General features: G+C 43.6%; 1 non-coding gene across 1 annotated transcript; it reads right to left on the reverse strand.

Moving 5' to 3' along the window:
• Nucleotides 1-3,087: 3,087 nt before the first annotated feature.
• LOC120877151 lies at nucleotides 3,088-3,194 on the reverse strand. The gene has a single exon (XR_005724276.1). It is a non-coding gene; the product is annotated as a U6 spliceosomal RNA (small nuclear RNA).
• Nucleotides 3,195-5,862: the final 2,668 nt, after the last annotated feature.

The following is a 5,862-nucleotide window of genomic DNA, read 5'->3' on the forward strand; positions in this document are numbered from 1 at the left end:
CAGGTCAGTGTGCAGATCGCCACCAAGCGTTGCTGGGAAGACCAGGTAGTCACCCTTGCTCGCTGCTTCACCAATACGTAAGTACACCTGGAGAATGGAGCATGGTGGAAGCTCGTGGTTTAACTTGATTGATCATTAATTTTTCAGCTACCATCTCTGTCAGCCACTAGGATGCTTCCCCATTCACCACCATCACAGGCAATCTGCTTACCCAGCAGAACTTGAGTTCCTGAGTGCTTGGGAAATTTCTGCCCCTTCACACTATTTCACACTAAAATATGTTTCTAGTATATTTTAATTAAACAGGAGGCTGGTTGTTGGACAGAGATATATTTTATTATATCTCTCTTCCTAAGATTTTTAAATCAGAAATGAATATTGAATTTTGTGAAATATTTTTAGCATCTATTGTAATGACTGATTCTCTCCTTTGACTTATTAGTATATTAAATCTATGTTAATAGATTTCCTAAGGGCTTCCCTTGTGGCTCTGATAGTAAAGAGCTGGCCTGCAAAGTAGGAGACAGGTTTGATCCCTGGATCGGGACGTTCTCCTGGAGAATGAAATGGCAACCCACTCCAGTATTCTTGCCTGGAGAATCTCATGGACAGAGAAGCCTGGCAGACTTAATGTTCCTACAGTTCTGAATCCCACTTGGACATGATGCATTCATCTTTCAATGTACTGCTGGGCTCTGTTACTAATGTTTCATTCAGATTTTTGCATCAACATTCATCATTGAAATTGACTTACAGTGGAGGTTCTCAAAATGTGGTCTGGAGACCGATGGGGATCTCCAAGATCCTTTTAGGGGGTCTGCAAGGTCAAAAGGCTTTTCATAGTAATTGCTGTTCAGTTGCTAAGTTGTGTCCAACTCTTTGCCACCCTATGAACTGCAGCATGCCAGGCTTCCCTGTAATTCACTATCTCCTGGAGTTTGCTCAAACTTATGTCCACTGAGTGGGTAATGCCATCCAACCATCTCATCCTCTGTCACCTTCATCTCCTACCCTCAATGTTTCCCAGCATTCCCTGGGGGCTGAGATGGTAAATAACCTGCCCGCAGTGCAGGAGACCTGTGTTCAGTCCCTGGGTTGGGAAGATCCCCTGGAGAAGGGAATGGCTACCCACTCCAGTATGTTTGCCTGGAGAATTCCATGGACAGAGGAGCCTGGCATGGCTTCACAAATAGACATGACTTAGGGACTAACACTTTCATAGTAATACTAACACATATTATCCTCTTTCACTCCCATTATCTCAGGGATGTATCATAGAGTTTTCCAGAGACTACATAACGTGTGATATCTCAACAGACTGCATGTAAGAAGCAAATTCCATCTAACTTCTGTTTAGCCAGACATTAAACAGTTTTGAAGAAATGGGAAACAATGCCAGTTTAATGTAAATTTTTTTATTTTATTTTAGAAGATTTGGTTATTTGAATACATGTTATTTGTTAATACCTAATAGTTCTACTGTGGTTATCTTAAAAATGCATAATCTAAACAATTTCTGCTTTAATTTCTAGCATGTGAACTATTGATAAATATTACTTCCATAAACAAAAGCTCTTTAGGATTTTCAGTGATATTTTTCAAAGTGTAAAGGTGACTTGAGAGCAAAAGGTTTGAGAACCACTGGCTATGGTTTTCTATCATCTGCCTTTGTCAGACTTTGGTATCGCCATTCTTTGTGAAAAGAACTGGAGAACACTCCTTTAATTTAACTGAGTTATAATTGACATGTAACATATTGGTTTCAGGTGTACAATATAATGGTTTTATATTTGTATTTTTGCAAAATGATCTCTGCAGTAAGTGTAGTCAATTTCTACCACGCTGCATAGTTACAATTGTTTTTCCTTGTGATGAAAACTTTTAAGATCTATTCTTTTTTTTTTTTTTTTTTTAAGATCTATTCTTTTAGCAACTTTCTCTTAGAGCTGTCCTTCTAGCTCTATGCTCTGCATAAACTTACACCTGGAGAATAATAAATAATGATACCACATGATTAAATATACCAGCCATCTACTCCTTGAAGATGTTGACAATAACTTTCTGTTTCTTTCCTGATTGCTAGTTGTTAGGCTTAAAATTTTCACCTTCACTCAATTTTGATCATTTATCAGCTCCTAATAACAGCTATAACACTCAGATTTTCCTACTAACTGCTTTGTGTTGTAAAAAATATTTCCCCATAATACCTTGTGATATTTTCTACTTTCCCAATTTTGGATATTTTCAAAATCTTTTTTAAAAAATTAGACTAGCCTAGTATCTTGTCATTTTATAGAAATTTTATTTTTATTTAAGAAAACTTACTTTGGTAATGAACCTATTTCCTCTGGCTGCACCCTCTTGAGTCTCTTCAGCCAACCCAGACAGGCATGCTAACCAGGGCCTTGGGACTGTGGCTCTGAGTTATTTCCTGCAGATGATGAAGATGCATAGCTACAACCATCAGAATGCAGCTGCAAGTCTTGATTATGCTCCTGTTAGAGCTCTTAACTCACCAGGTGATGTCAAACAGACTGAGCCCTAGGATCATCTATACTTAGAAAAGAGAGCAGTCTCTAGAGCCTCGCTGGGCTTCTGGAAGACTGGCTGCTGCCTTCATTACAGTGGTCAAGATGGGGGCCTTGCTTTCCCTCCGATTCTAGGGCTCCTTGGAGAGCCACCTCCTAACCTCAGATTTCTTTTAATATTTATTTCGCTGTGCTGGGTCTTAGTTGTGGCACGTGAACTCAGTTGTGGCACGTGAGATCTAGTTCCTTGACCAGGGAGTAAACCCGGGCCCCCTGCTTTGGGAGCATGGTTTCTGAGGCACTGAACCACCAGGGAAGTCCCCTAACCCCATATTTTCTTAATGAGGCCCTATCTGTGATTTTTTATTATTATTTTAATTGGAGGATAATTACTTTACAATATTGTGATGGTGTTTGCCTTACATCAACATGAGTCAGCCACGGGTATACTTGCACCCCCCTATTCTGAACCCCCTCCCACCTCCCTCTCCACCCTATCCCTCTGGCTTTGGGTGCCCTGCTTCATGTATCCAACTTGCACTGGTCATCTATTTTACACAAACATATGGAACACTTCACAAATTTGTGTGTCAGCCTTGCACAGAAGCCGTGCTAATCTTCTCTGTTTCGTTCCAGTTTTAGTATATGTGCTGCCGAAGCAAGCACCGTATCTGTGATTTCTTTCCTTCTCACTTTCTAGTTACCTGGGTGGTGAAAGCAAGCATCCATGACTTGGCCAATGGCTCCCCTCAGGTAAGAGACCTCGGCGCCTCCCTTCTCTCCAGCCTGCCTGGCCACCAGCATCACCGTGACTGCCGCAGCCCCACAGACCATGGGCCTCCCCCAGCACTGACCATGTTTCTGGCCCAGAGTACAGGATCTGGACTGAGTCTCCCTTCTCTTTATAAAGAGAGAAACAGGATTTAAGAGCCAATTCCAGGCTTGTCGGTTGTGTCTAGCTTCACAGTCGAGGCCTCCTCCTCTCCTGGGAACCCTCTACTGCCCACAGGCCACTTTCCCTTGTTTCCCGTCCCGCAAGACTGTAGAACAAGCTAGTCATTTAGGGATCCCTCCCTGGAGCCCTTGTCTGCCTGGAGCCATGCGGGCACTTACAAGGGGCAGTCTGACAGCATCCCACAAAGTGACCAGGTGCCCTCACTTCATGCTGTTTCCCCTTCAGGGGGAGTTCAAGCACTCAGGCTCCATGAGCCTCCCTTCTTCCATATTATTTAACACTCCTTCTGTCTTATTAGAAAAGGTCCGTCACCTACCTCGCAAGCTACCCTGCCTCCTGAAGCACCCCTGCGGACTACAACTTGGCACCACCGCAGCCGGTAGCCTAGCTTCACTTGCATCACCACCTTCTTCCAGCCTGAGTGCCTGTGAGAGGCGATGAGCAGCTGCTTCCAGTGTGGGGCTCAGCCACAGGATGCGGGCCCCTCCATGTCTGCGATCAGCCTCACACGAGCGTCCCGGGAAACTTCCATCCCCACAGCCCTTCACAGACTCCTGACTTGCACGCCTGCTCCCAGAGTCTCTCACACTGCCCCTGACGTGTGAACAGGTGAGGACCCTTACCCTGTGTTCACGAAAAGAAACAGGCTTATAAAGCTGAGGTGACAGAGTCAGACCACTGCAGACAGAGCCTGCACTAGACTCAGCTTAAGCCCAGCCATCCTTGCACAGCCCCGCTTTGGGACTAATTCCACACTGCTCTGGTGCTGTGCCACCCTTCCAAGCCCACAGCTGATCCCTGTTCATTCATTATTTTCCATGGTCACGTGCAAGTCTCCAATGAGCACCATCTTTTTGCCAGACTCTCAGTTAGGCTCTGGGGATGCAAAAGCAAATAAAACAACCTGTGATTTCTAGCATAGGGTTTACGAAGGGTGTGCGACTGTTCTCAGTACAAGGTGATAAACACTGTAACATATGTGAGAACTGTGTCAGAGGGAACAAAGAGAAGGGAGTGACTTCCTAGAACTATCAGGGAAGGCTTAACTAAGGATTAGACACTTATGCTGCGTCTTAAAAGAATCAGAGATATTTAGGGAAACAGAAGGGAAGGCTTTCCATTCAGAGGAACTGGCATGAACAAAGGATCAGAAAGGCTGCAAAGAGGGATAGTCGGGGCAAAGGGGGCAGTCCTATGAATCTGGTGCTTTGAAAGGGGGAAATGAGTGGAGATTACCTTAAATTACAGCCTGAGTTACAGTTGTAAAGGGTCTTATGTTGGTGCTAAAAATGTTAGACTCTATCTTGTAGTCAAGAGATGGGAACTATTGCCCTTCTAGCACAGGGGCTAAAAAAGACCTGTACTAAAGAAAAACTACTCTGACAGTAGAGAAGACGCTTAGATGTAAGAGTCCAAATAAAATATGCTGAGGACTACAAGGGTGACAAAAAGGAAAAAGTAGTTTCAAAAAACATTGTGTCTACAGATTCAATAAGATTTGATGATCAATAATGCTTAAAATGGAGGAAAGAAAAGGTCACACACATACGCAAATAACTTCCTGGTACCTGACTCAAGTGACTGTGTAGATAAAAGCTAATAGTTTTTTTACCACTTGTGCCCCCCAGGAAGCTCAAACCATAATAATAGTTGACATTTATTCCTTACTCTGGGCCAAACCCTTTACGTGCATATAATCCTCTCAGTAAACCTGAGAAATTGGTACTATTCTTAACCCTAATTTTACAGATGAAGAAACTGAAGCTCAGTGATCAATTTCTTTGCTCCAGTAAGTGGCCTAATAGGGATTCTATGCCAGGACTGTCTGAAATCAGAACTCGGTGCCCCTAACCACTATACTATACTTGCCTCTGCATGTACTCTTGGCCCAAAAAAGAAATATCATAGCAGAAGCAGATGTGGGGAGAGTGTGAGGGGTACAGATGAGTTAAGGTTGTATCAGGTAACTTTAGAGATACTTGTGGGATGTCCAGCTACAGATGTATAGGGATTAGGAAAACAGCCACAGGTGATGTGATTTGAGAGGTAGCAGATATGGGTGAGGGTTGCAGCCGTGGAAAAGGCCATTTTCAGAGGAAAAGGAGCAAAGGGAGAGAGGAGAAGCTGAGGAAAGGCTGAAGGAGTGAGCAGAAGAGGAAGGGGAGAAGGAGGACAAGCATGGAAGGTGGGGAGAGAGCTTAGGTTTCAAAAAGAAGGATGGTCAGTAATGTAAAATGCTGGACAAAATCTAGTCCTGTAAGAAAAGGGAAAGAGGTCTTTTGATTTGGCCATTGGCAGCTTGTGGGTAATCTTAGTAAGTCAAGATTCCATGGTCTGATGGCTCAAGAAGGAGAATAAACAGGAGCTGACAAAGAAGCC

This window comes from Oryx dammah, unplaced genomic scaffold (assembly GCF_014754425.2).
Source record: "Oryx dammah isolate SB20612 unplaced genomic scaffold, SCBI_Odam_1.1 HiC_scaffold_17, whole genome shotgun sequence".
Classification (NCBI taxonomy): domain Eukaryota; kingdom Metazoa; phylum Chordata; class Mammalia; order Artiodactyla; family Bovidae; genus Oryx; species Oryx dammah.